General features: G+C 47.7%; 1 protein-coding gene across 1 annotated transcript in view; it reads left to right on the top strand.

Moving 5' to 3' along the window:
• The first annotated feature begins 6,955 nt into the window (after positions 1-6,955).
• Positions 6,956-13,285, top strand: part of HIVEP1 (HIVEP zinc finger 1) — a 245,536-nt gene continuing 239,206 nt past the window's right edge. Inside the window, exon 1 of the mRNA XM_075826632.1 lies at positions 6,956-7,230. The gene's annotated coding sequence lies outside the window, so the exon portion shown is untranslated. The remainder of the gene's footprint in view (positions 7,231-13,285) is intronic.

Below are 13,285 nucleotides of genomic sequence, written 5' to 3'. Positions count from 1 at the left end.
AGTTCCGCAGTGGCTCCTGGCGGCTCGTCAGGGACTTTCGAAGTGAGGGAGATCCTGGCCACCAAGAAAGTGGGAGGAAGGACGTTTTATTTGGTGGATTGAGACGCCGGCACTCACTTCCGGGTTCTGTGACTGGTTCCCGCAGGACGCGCGTGCACGGCCTTAAAAGGCCAGTACGCGTCCAGCAGTCTATTATCAGTAATTAGCCCAGGATGCTGCTGGACTATAAAAAGGACTCTGCCCACTTGTTCTTTGCCTGAGCGTTTTTGTATACCGAAAGTTTGCCTTGAAAATGGTCTCCCAGTGTTACCCGTTCTCTGATTGTGAACATCTCTATGACGACTTCTCCTGACGACTGCAGAGTTTGCTGCTGAGACATCATTGGCCCCTTCCTTTTGCAGCCATCCCCATCTTCTATAGCAACACAAACAAATTCAGACCCCAGATAAAACCCCAAAATTAATTCAAACCTAAGACCATACCTTGAAATTAATTCAGACCCCTAAATTACGCAGTGTATCCCAGACCAGACCCCTACATTACGGGCATGACCACACGTGGCGGATTTCCTCCGCAACTGTCCGCATCAATGCCGCACAGAATCTGCGTTGCAGATTCTGCTGCGGATCTGCACAAAATGTGCAGTAAATTGATGCGGACTAGCTGCTGCGGACTGCGGGAAAAGTGCTTCCCTTCTCCCTATCAGTGCAGGATAGAGAGAAGGGACAGCACTTTCCCTAGTGAAAGTAAACGAATTTCATACTTACCGGCCGTTGTCTTGGTGACGCGTCCCTCTTTCGGCATCCAGCCCGACCTCCCTGGATGACGCGCCAGTCCATGTGACCGCTGCAGCCTGTGCTTGGCCTGTGATTGGCTGCAGCCGTCACTTAGACTGAAACGTCATCCTGGGAGGCCGGACTGGAGACAGAAGCAGGGAGTTCTCGGTAAGTATGAACTTATATTTTTTTACAGGTTGCTGTATATTGTGATCGGTAGTCACTGTCCAGGGTGCAGAAACAGTTACTGCCGATCGCTTAACTCTTTCAGCACCCTGGACAGTGACTATTTATAGACGTCTCCTAGCAACGCTCCCGTCATTACGGGAGCCCCATTGACTTCCTCAGTCTGGCTGTAGACCTAGAAATACATAGGTCCAGCCAGAATGAAGAAATGTCATGGCAAAAAAGCAAGACGCATCCGCAGCACACATAACATGTGCATGACAGCTGCGGACTTCATTGCGGAACTTAGAATCTCCATTGAAGTCAATGGAGAAATTCCGCCATGAGTCCGCCACTGCTCCGCAACAGACAGAGCATGCTGCGGACACCAAATTCCGCTCCGCAGCCTATGCTCCGCAGCGGAATGTTACGCATCGTCTAAACGAACGCTTCTAAATAGAAGTGGAAGTCAATGCAGAAACGGCTCCGCTGCGGATTAACGCTGCGGAGTGTCCGCAGCGGAATTTAAGTGAAATTCCGCCACGTGTGAACCCAGCCTACTTCGACCCCTCGTATTCAAGATAATAATTGAGAGGCCAGCAATCACACATGAAATATGTGAAGGATAGACCACATTGGTGTGCACCACCTAGGTAAATATGTACAATTTGGGAAAAGGGAGAAAGGAAAGTATGTGGTCTTATAATATATAACTTTTATTATTTTGGTTAAAAATAGACAATATGTGATAAAAGTTTCAATTGGTGCAATTGGGTATGTGTGAGTGACCCCCAAACTCACATGCCCTGTAGGCCAAATAAGCAGTGTGACATGTGTTTGTCACTGTTACCACAATATGAATAGCACGTAAGTGCTGTGCTGCGTGCGGTTGGCATGCAGCACTGTCTGAATGAGGTCCAGACAGTGGGATCTCCCACAGCGGTGCTCCTTAGTGAGGGCAGAGCGGCAATGTGGGGGATGCCGTCTGGAGCTGATGCCCAACCACTTCGGACAGAATGTGACTTGCAGCGGCGCCCCAGCGAAACAGAGCTGAGGCAGCGGTGCAAGCAAATTGTACGGAGTGGTTGGCCAGAGTCCGGACAGTGCAGACCCCCGCAGTGGTGCTCTGCCTAGGTCAGCAGTGCGGCAGTGCACTGGGTGCCGTCCGAAACTGGAAAGCGGCAGGGGCAAGAGATTCTCGCTGGATTGTACCCGGCCGGTAAAAATAAGGACAGGTAGTCGGCTGCAGTGGCGCCCCAGCAGGCCAGGTGGGGCGGCGATGCAGGAGAGACCGTCCGGTGTGAGCACCGGAGAGTGGTCTCAGGGTCCCCCAGACGGCAAAGGCAGGTGAGCGCTGAATTATGCTTGATTACGCTTGGATAGATTCAGGCGAGGTTGCGAGACCTCGCTGGGACACGTGCAGGACAGCCTGTCCGATTGTGGCAGTGAGATTAGCTGCGTAAATACTATTATTGTACTATGTAGCTAGAGGCCATATTGTTGCACATTAGAATATTAAAATTACTGAGCACCTGACCAAGTTTCGCCAGCATTTTGGCTTCTTCCCCTAGATCCGTTCCATTTTCTTTCCAGCTGGTGAACTGTTGAGAGGTGGGGATTAGTAAGGAGGCAGGGCTTAACTATCTGTGTGTCCTACTGCAGACAGAGCAGAAAGGAAGGCTCCTGCTGCAGCCAGTTGTCTTACAACCAGCCAAAGGATTGTGAGGAGAAAGGGATGGTGGATTGATGGCTGATCTCCTGGAACACATATACAAGATTTATTTATATATTTTTTAGTATGAAGTGCAATATGATACAAAATAGTGTAAGAATGTGGTGGAGAATTCCCCACTCTTAACCCGTTAGTGACCGGCCCATCGTGTTTCTACGTCGGTCACTAACGGGCCTTATTCCGATGCCATAGACTTTTTACGTCGCGGCATCGGAATAAGTTTACAGAGCAGGGAACTGTCAGATCTCCCTGCTCTCAGCTGCTAGAGGCAGCTGAGGGCTGGGAGCGTCCCTGCTCTGCCGTGTGAGATCGATATTAGTATCGATCTCACCCGTTTAACCCCTGAGATGCGGTGCTCAATAGCGAGCACCGCATCTGAGTGGTTTTGGAGAGAGGGAGGGAGCTCCCTCTCTCCCCCACCGACACCCGGCGATACGATCGCCGAGTGCCTGTGTCTCTAATGGCAGCCGGGGGTCTAATAAAGGCCCCCAGGCTGCCTGGAGTGAATGCCTGCTAGATCATGCCGCAGGCATGACCTAGCAGATGCCTGTCCGTGTTAAACGGACAGGCAGTAATACACTGCAATACAAAAGTATTGCAGTGTATTATAAATGCGATCGCAGAATCGCATATTATAGTCCCCTAATGGGACTAGTAAAAAAGTGAAAAAAAAGTTTAATAAAGTTAATTTAAAAAAAAATGTGAAAAAAAATGAAAAACCCAGCTTTTCCCCTTACAAAATGCTTTACTATTTAAAAAACAAAATAAAGTTAAAAAGTTACACATATTTGGTATCGCCGCGTCCGTAACGACCCGAACTATAAATCTATTACATTATTTAACCCGCACGGTGAACGCCGTAAAAAAAATAATAAAAAACTATGGAAAAATTGCTGTTTTCTGTGAATACTGACTTTAAAAAAATGTAATAAAAAGTGATCAAAAAGTCGCATCTACTCCAAAATGGTACCAATAAAAACTACAAGTCGTCCCGCAAAAAAAAAGCCCTCATATGACCGCATCGGCGAAAAAATAAAAACGTTACGGCTCTTCAAATATGGAGACACAAAAACAAATAATTTTGAAAAAAAAGCGTTTTTACTGTGTAAAAGTAGTAAAACATACAAAAACTATACAAATTTGGTATCGTTGCAATCGTAACAACCCGCTGAATAAAGTTATTGTGTTATTTATACCACACGGTAAACGGCGTAGATTTAGGACGCAAAAAATGAGTGGCGAAATTTCTGATTTTTTTCTATTCCCCCCCAAAAAAAAGTTAAGAAAAGTTAATCAATAAATAATATGTACCTAAAAATGGTGCTATTAAAAAGTGCAACTTGTCCCGCAAAAAACAAGATCTTATACAGCTATGTCGACGCAAAAATAATAAGGTTATAGCTCTTGGAATGCGACGATTGAAAAACCTAAAAAATAGCTTGGTCATTAAGGTCCAAAATAGGCCGGTCATTAAGGGGTTAAAGGTGACTTGCTGATATAGTTTGCATATTTGTATATATGCCAGTATATGGTTTACTTATTTATAGACTGTGTCTTTAGGATGTGCTGTTTGTTCTGCTTTCTTTCCCTAGGCATTGTTTTACAGGAGGAGTAACATTTCTGGCATGTGTACAAATGTTGCGATATTTATTGTCATTAAACTGTAACGTTACTGTTTATTTGCAGGTGAAGCGGTTTGATGGTTGGCTCAGTGGTAGCTAGTTTGTATTGGCATAGAGATGTACAGGATCTTTGTACAGCAGCTCACTCTCTGGAATGGTGGCTGCACAACTGCTGGAGAGAGTGAGTTGCTGTAGAGAGCAGCTGCAAGGGCAGCTGTGGAGCTGTGTGGCCTGCTGCTGTGAAAGTGACAGGCACTGACGTTGGGCCTGAGTCTGTGAGTGCTGGGAAGTGTTGAAGGTAATGGGTAGGTGCTTCCACATATGCAGAGTCGTGTGAGCAGAGGTGGATGACGAGCGGATGGAGCTATCACTCTGGCAGAGATTATTAAGGAGAGCATTGACGCCAGTAATACTGTCCGAGCTGCCACAGGTACCCTATACGAACTATAGACTTTGACCTGCGCCCTGTTGGCCAGCTGCCATACCGCCAAGGCGGTACCGCCCAGTGGGTCCACAAACCCTACGTGACAGTACGCTCAGGCCATGGACCCCGCTGGTCGATCCAAGACCATGACGACGTCACAAGAGATGCAGGCGGATATGATGGACCTCCGGTATCGACAGGACCAACTCCTCCAGGCCTTGAATATTCTCGCACGTCGGCAGGAGGCACAAGATGCCGTTCCTCCTACTACACCTCCTGGCAGTGTTGATCCTCGTTTTTCTTTGCCACTTCATGACCGCTATGATGGAGACGCAGGTACCTGTCGTGGATTTTTGAACCAGTGCCAGATCCACATCAGCCTGTATCCTAGGGCATTTTCGTCTGATGGTGCAAGGGTCGCTTTCATCATCCCTCTTCTTACTGGCAGGGCCCTTGCATGGACGAACCCTATCTGGGAGAGGCAAGGTCCAGAGACCCGTGACTTCCAAGGGTTCCTCTGGACATTTCACATGGTGTTTGTGGAGCCTGGACGAGTCTCCTCTGCAGTGGCTCCCTTGCTGAACCTACGCCAAGGAGACATCTCTGTGGGCGAGTACGCCATCCACTTCCGCACCCTGGCGGGAGAACTGTTTTGGAACAATGAGGCCTTGGTGGCTACATTCTGGCATGGACTGTCTCCTAAAATTAACGACGAACTTGCCGCTCGAGACCTGCCATCTACCCTGGATGACCTCATCCTTCTGGCTGCCCGGATTGATAGAAGGCTCTGAGAACGCCTCCAAGAGGTTCGTCGGGAGGGAGCTCTTCCTAGTCCGGCCTCTACCTTGCAGCATCCCCTGCCGTCCTCAGATGCCGATCCTCCTAAGGAGTCTGTGAGGATGGACCAATGTATGCTATCTACCCAGGAGGGACAACGCAGACGCATCATTCCGGCAGATTTCCGTTTTTCTGTTAGAATCAATAGCGCAGTCGACTCCGCTATTGATTCCGTTAAAACGGAAACCTGCCGGAATGGTGACGAACGGAAACCATTAGCGATGTTTCCGTCACCATTGATAACAATGGTGACTGAAACGGAAGCTGTGGTTTCAGTTTGACTTTCCGTTGCTGATGGAAACCTCCGACGGAACCCCGGAACGGAAAGCCAACGATGATGTGAACAGGCCCTTAGCCAAGCGAAGAGGAAGGTTTCATGTCAGAAAGGGCTAAGGTTTGAATGGCTGGAGTAACAATAAAGGTGATGTGTTTATCTACTGGTCTATAATAAAGCAAAATAACTGCCGCAGTGTTGGAGACGGAGAGACAGTAGAATTTCATGTGGTGAAAGGGAAAAAAGGGCACTGAAGCTGCCAATGTCACAGGCCCCGGAGGTGCTCCGGCAGATTTGCCCCAGACACACAGCGGCCTCATTGGCGTTTCCTCCAGCCAAGGGTATAGAACATAGAAGCAAAATCCAGGCGACAGCTGAAGTGTCAAGTCCAGCAGCAGAATTCGCACTAGCAGCGGGGCCCCCATCTTGCCTGCTGCAGGGGACATGTATAGCCGGCTGCAGCTTCCCCCGACCATCACAGCTTTACCTAAGTTACAGAATGCGGACCCGCCATGATCTGTGAGACAATCCCCTCAGGCTGGCCGCTGGTCATACACATTAGATAAATGCCAGCTAGACCCCTATGGCAGCAACTTCTCTCATAGGAACAAACGATCACAACATGCCCAATCATTTGTTCCCATAAACTAAGCCGCTGCAGAGGCTTATTTGGGAGCCCTCTATATATACACTAGAGGGGTCAGCACCCTTCGACATGTGAAACTACAACTCCCAGCATGCCCTGACCGGCGCAGGCTGTCAGGGCATGCTGGGAGACGTAGTTTTACAACAGCTGGTCTGCCACGGTTGTTGACTCGTAGAACATCAGCCAGTCCTGGAGAATTCGCCGATTTCTGCCGCCTTTTATCTAAAGTGTAGGGCCAGCTTTATGCAGGTACTTTTGCTGCTCCCAAAAAGCGTCATAAGGAAAAACATATATTCGTTGTGGGACGGCACCTATTTTGGAATAACACTTTTGCCAGTACCGCTGGACTGGCGGTTGTCACTACTCCATTTTTGGACAGATCACAATAAAAATCACCAGTGTCCGCTAAACAAGATGTCAGTGTGGACTTATGGGCAGTGAGGACGTGAAGCACTGAGGGGATTCCTTAGCCGGCCATGCACATTGTAGGTCTGAGGTCCTGCCCCTAGCTCCACCCCTTCTCAGCAGAGGAAAGCAGGGATCCCTCCGCTCACAAAATGACAAAGCATAGAAAACTAATGGAAAGTATAGTCCATGAGCGCTGAGAGAACGTCGCGTCTATAAGCTTTATCCCGCTTTCATTTCCTGTCCCTCACCCCGGACATATAATATTCACGTTTCTAGAAAAAGGGGAGGGGGCCGGGAGCTCCTTCCAGTTTCCCCCCTATGTGAGGGAAACCCCGTGCAAGTTCTGGTGAGTATGTCGTAATTCTAGCTCTATGTCTAGCGATAGCGGAGTGCTTGCTTGTATGACACTTTCACTGCCGGAGGAGTGACGCAGCAGGGCAAGTCGTTAACAGTTTAGAGGGTTACTACATGTGAAGGTTAAACGGATGCTGAGCGGTGTGAGGACACAACATGGCACAGGAGGGCACGTTACATGGTCGGAGAGGAACCTCCGGGATCTCCGGCTGCCCTAATGAGGATGTGTAGCGCGGCTGTTAGGGAGGGCACACTACAGGCTAAGCCTACTGAGGGATTTCCGACATACGTCATCTCAGGGACTTTCTGCAGTGACAGGAAAAAGGAAAACCCGTCGTCTGTCATTCGTTCATGTGAGATTTCTACACCGTGAGTTGCTAAAAGTGATCTACAGTAATGCTGTTGTATGTCTGAAATGCTGGGCAAAGTAGTTTTCCCGGGAACATGAGGAAAATATATTTTTTTTAAATAATATACATATATATAAAATTATTTTACACACATCCTTGCTAAAATGGAAAATAAGATAAAGTACCTTTCTATGTAGCCCAGTGTCTATTCTGCCCCCGCTTGCTTTCGCTCTAGCATCATGTCACGAGATGCGGCATTGTGTGGCACGTCCATGTAGGCACATAGTGACATCTAATTATACAGCGCTAGATCCATAAGATGCTTTGTCCCGTGACCATGTCCCTATGCACAATAGCATAGCCCCGGCACAGTAAATGTGTATATATGAAAGTGTCCGTATTCTAGCCGTGAGATGCCTTTCTGCCATCAGCGGAGAGGGACGGGCTGCTTAGAATACAGCATGTGGTAGTGAGTGCCATAGCTCCCAAGGGCACCAATCCAATACTGTAAAAATATCATCGTTTTAGTAGGATCAATGCACGAGAATCTCTTGGAATTGTACAGTTGCCTCAGCACCTTGTCCGGGTGGGAGCATGGAATTGGTCGGACACTTTAAAGAACACCTGGTTCATAATGTCCGATCTGCGGGCAGCATGTTCTAGAGCACAAGATGCCGAGCAGATTGATCTGTTACTTTGTGGGAAAAGATTTGGGATAACTTGTGTGTGTTTGGCTAAAAATCCTTGCTCACTCTGAGGCTTAAGAGTCAGGTAGGCGGGCTCAACCATTGATTGACCGTCTTACATGCATTTGTGTGCATAAAGAAAGAGTTGTTAAACACGGAGTAGGACCGCCTACTGGACTCTTAAGCCTAGAGAGAGCAGGTACTTCTGTAATACAGGTTATACTGAATCTTTTCCCACAAAATATATATCCATCTATTCAGCTCCTCCTGCTCTATAACATGCAGATCGGCCAGCCAGCATGTATAACAGGACAGCTATCGTATAAAAGGGTTAGTCCCAAATTGATGGCACATCCCACGCTTGGCTGTATCCATAACTCCTATAGCTTATAATGGCGGGATATGTGTGCACGCGCTGCCCGCTCTTCATCTGCGGCCACCTCACCAGGCGAAACTGGGGTTAAGTTAAGCAAATGGGAGAAAAACACTGCATAATCGTGACGAATTGTGGAAAGAGCGTTTTTGTTAATATTTTTAGAAATTCACTTATTTACCATAAAACGCATTGAAAAACGGCGGTTTTATGTCTGAAGTGGGCTATTGGCGCTGTTTTTTTTTTCCTGCCTCCAGTTGATTTCATTGGAGGTCTAAGAGCGGAATCTTCACCAAGATAGGACAGGAGGCTTTTATATATATATTTACTATAATATGATTTTTTTTTATTTTTACGCAAGCAGGAAAAAAAAGAAATAAATAATCTGTCCTGGAGAAGAAGAAAAAATGGCCTTTTCATTCTTATTGGAAGCAGATTTGAGGCTTTTTAAATGTTGATTCCGACACGAAAAATGTGTCAAAACCAGTGTGAACATACCCTAAGCTTTTTAGCATATGCTCGGTTCTGCCTATGCCAATAATGTTGCTATAAAGCTTCAACCTTCATGCCAGTTTTGTGACTGAAACCATATTGCTGTCTAGAGAAACAAGTTCATGTGATATGTTGCTGTAAAGCAAATCTCATTTGACATGTTTTTGTTGTTTTGCAGTTTCGAGGTTTGGGGTTTAATTTTCTATAAATTAGATTACTAAAAATATAGCTCCACTAACTGTGTAACCCTCCCTCAGTGGGCCCTCGGTGCAGAGCGTCAGGTTAGGGGAGGGGAGGCTAGGAGTCACAGAGGGGAGGGGAAGCCCAATGACGTCATTGGAAAGCTTAAGCAATAGACAGTGGGCAGGGCTAGACGGATCCCCCTGACAGCCCCTCCACCACCGAAACACATGACTGAAGGCCTGCCAAAAGCTTTCATAGTGTCAGGCTGTAAATGCAGTTCTTTCCACCTCCCCCAGCACAAACACCGTGCGTGAGTCCATGTCACAGTACACCAAGGTCATTTAAAAAAAAAAAAGTTGGTACCACTGGATCTTGTTGTTCAAAATGTTCGGGCCATAATGTACTGCTTGCCTGGTGGGACCCTAAAATCAAATCCTGGAGGGAATATTACACTATGCAACTGACTATTGCAACGATATATATGTATGTGTGTGTATATGTATATAGGTTTCCGTTCACTTTAAATTCAAATCGTATGACTGCCTGTATGAGTGATTAAAAATTCAATTTTATTGAGGTAAGTCAAAACACTAAAATAAAGGCTAGGTAGCCAATATACTGGACAGGCGTAAGCAAAATGACCAGAGAGGGGGGTACAAAACAGGTATCACACACATATGTGCACCTACAGTACCAATGTATCACTCCCCGTTCCTGCTTATTATGATATAATGCCCTGGTCAATTTATGCCAGGAGTTGCGTCCCTACGCGTTTCTGCACCCCCTGTTTACAGAGTGCATCATCAGGGGTCACATTCGTTATTGTAATAGAACACCTAATGGCCGGTGAGCATTTACTGCGTGCTCATACATTCACCGGCTCGTGCACGACACTAGTAAGCTGGTCGCATCGGCCAGTAGGTGTTCTATTACAATAACGAATGCGACCCCTGATGATGCACTGTAAACGGGGGGTGCAGAAACGCGTAGGGACTTGGCTCAATAAAATTACATTTTTAATCGTTCATACAGGCAGTGATACCAAATCCAGGAGGGAGAATGTGGGGGTCTCAATTCACAGGTTGTAGATAGTGGGGAATTTTTACTAAGCAAAATAGAGCATCTTTAAAAAGATGTGCGCCATTTTATTTTGGCACAACATGTGTATATGTACGTCAGCCGTGGAGCTGCATCTCGTGTCTCAAACTTTCTTATCGAGCTGTGCCAAATTTCTATTGCCACGTGCACTGTGACCACCAGATTTTGAATGCATACATCTCAGAGTAAGGCCCTATGCACACGACGGTAATTACGGCCCCTAATTACGGGCCCATAGACTTCTATTGGCCACGGGTACCTTCTTGTTTGCACACGGGAAGGTGCCCGGGCCGTTGAAAAATATAGAACATGTTCTATTTCAGGCCGTAATTACGGCACGGACAGGCCAATAGAAGTCTATGGGCCTCCCGTAATTATGGGTGGCTACGTGTGTGCACCTGTAATTATGGGAGCGTTGCTAGGCGACATCAGGGGATTTCAATATTTCAATAAAGAGAAGCAGAGAAAATGGCGTCTGAGCGATCATGTGACCCCTTTTAAGGGGTTTGGACATGATTGTGACATCATTTCCAGCCCCCCTTTTTTACGGGTCCGTAAATGTGGGTGGAATACGGATGACAACGGACCCGTATTTACAGGCACGGGTCCGTAAATACGGGTTAAAAACGTGTGACAAAGGGCCCATCTTTACGGCCAGTATTTATGGGAGGGAAAAAATACGGTCGTGTGCATGGGGTCTAAGGCTATATGCCAGTGCCGCATGTACCGAGGCACACTGATTTCCTGTGGCTCCATAATATGGGAAAAGCAAAATTATTTTTACCGGCAATAGCCTGTGCCGGTAGTTTTGCATAAGACAGTCAGTGTGCAGTCAGGTTACTTTCTATTTGCCCTAGGAGCATCAGCAGCGCCAGGACCAGCTCATGTGTGAGATTTGCGTCGGCGGGGTAAAATGCAGCTGAGAGCACACTGCCTGCCTCTAGCCCTGACAGTCAAGAGTGGGGGTAGGAGGACACGAACAGAGACAAGAGTTAGGCCTTATTCACACGACAGGGTCCGAGTGTCGGCCGATAAAAACCGCCGTTTTGGACCGTTTTTCCCAGCCGTCGTTCATCCGTTTCGATACCGTTCCGGGCCGTGTTGCCGTTTTTAACGACCGATTTTGACCTGTCCGTTTTAAAATCGGATGAATTTAATTTGTAATTTTTTTTGCCACACACTGCCCTCTGTAGATACTGCTACAGCCCCCCTGTAGGTAGTGGCACACAGCCCCCCTGTAGGTAGTGGCACACAGCCCCCCTGTAGGTAGTGGCACACAGCCCCCCTGTAGGTAGTGGCACACAGCCCCCCTGTAGGTAGTGGCACACAGCCCACCTGTAGGTAGTGGCACACAGCACCTCCCCATAGTTGGCACCCCCCATCCCTGTCTGCAGATAGCGCCACCGTTCCAGGAGAAGTCGCTGACTTCACTGTCCTTATATGGACACGGTGAAGTCAAGGACTTCTGGAGCGGAGACGCCGGCCACAGGGTCGGGGATTCCGCTTCAGAAGTCCCTGACTTCACTGTGTCCAGTGATGTCAGGCACTTCTGAAGCGGAATCCCCGACCCTGTGGCCGGCGTTTCCGCTCCAGGAGAAGCCCCTGACTTCAATGTGTCCATATATGGACACAGAGACGTCAAGCACTTCTGAAGCGGAATCCCCAATCCCCGGCCACAGCGTTGCCGAAGCTGTGGCCGGGGATTGGGGATTCCGCTCCTACAGGGAGCAAACAAATACTCTCCTACTCCTCACATGCACTTCGCACTGTGAGGAGGAGAAGGAGAGAGCGAGCGACGGAAGACACGGCCGGCACTCGGGACACATTCCAGTAATGGCCGTGTATTGCCCGGCCCCATAGACTTCTATTGGAGCCGGGCAGCCGGGAGAACGGCCGAAAATAGGGCATGTCCCATTTTTTTGATGCCAGGGTTTCCTGGGTCGTCAAAAAGTCGGTCGTGTGAATAGCCCCATTAGGGGTCTATTGTTCCTACTGCTGCCGCGTGACGGCCGTTTTATGAACAGCCGTCACACGGCCGGGAAACCCTGTTGTCTGAATAAGATCTTAGGGAGCAGTCACACGTGGCAGATATTGCTGCAGAAATTTCTTCAACCCTTTAGGGTGAGTTCACACAGAGTTTTTTGCAGGAGGAAAATCTGCCTCAATATTCCGTTTGGAATTTTGAGGCAGATTTTCCTCTGCCTGCACGCCGATTTTCACTGCAAAATACGCTTTCTCTGCCTACCATTGATTTCAATGGGAGGTCGAAGGCGTAAACGCCCGAAGATAGGTCATGTCCCTTCTTTTTCCTACGAGCCGGTTTTTCCGCTCGAGGGGAAAAAAACACCTCCGCCTCCCAGTGAAATCAAAACTCATCAAAAAAACTCTGTGTGAACTCAGAGTTCACACAGAGTTTTTTTGCAGGAGGAAAATTCTGCCTCAAAATTCCATTTGGAATTTTGAGGCAGATTTTGATCTGCCTGCACGCAGTTTGTCGCGTTTTTCGCTCGCGCCCATTGAGTGCCACGGGCAAAAATGCAGTGAAATACGCTTGCTCTGCCTCCATTGATGTCAGAGGTGTAAACGCCCGAAGATAGGGCATGACGCTTCTATTTACCGCCAGCGTCTTCTACCGCTCACGGTAAAAAACCATGTCCACCTCCCATTGAAATCAATGGGAGGCATTTTCGGCCGTTTTTTGGCACGGTTTCCGACGTGGTTTCCGCGTCAAAAAAACTTTAAAAAAAACTCTGTGTGAACAGGGCCTTAGTGACCAGCCTATTTTAGGTCTCAATGACCAAGCAATTTTTTAAGTTTTTCTATCGTTGAATTCAAAGAGCTATAACTTTTTTTATTTTTCTGTAG

The sequence above is a fragment of the Rhinoderma darwinii genome, chromosome 5, assembly GCF_050947455.1.
Source record: "Rhinoderma darwinii isolate aRhiDar2 chromosome 5, aRhiDar2.hap1, whole genome shotgun sequence".
Taxonomy (NCBI): domain Eukaryota; kingdom Metazoa; phylum Chordata; class Amphibia; order Anura; family Rhinodermatidae; genus Rhinoderma; species Rhinoderma darwinii.
The sequence above is the reverse complement of the archived record's forward strand: the minus strand, read 5'-3'. Positions and strand labels throughout refer to the sequence as shown.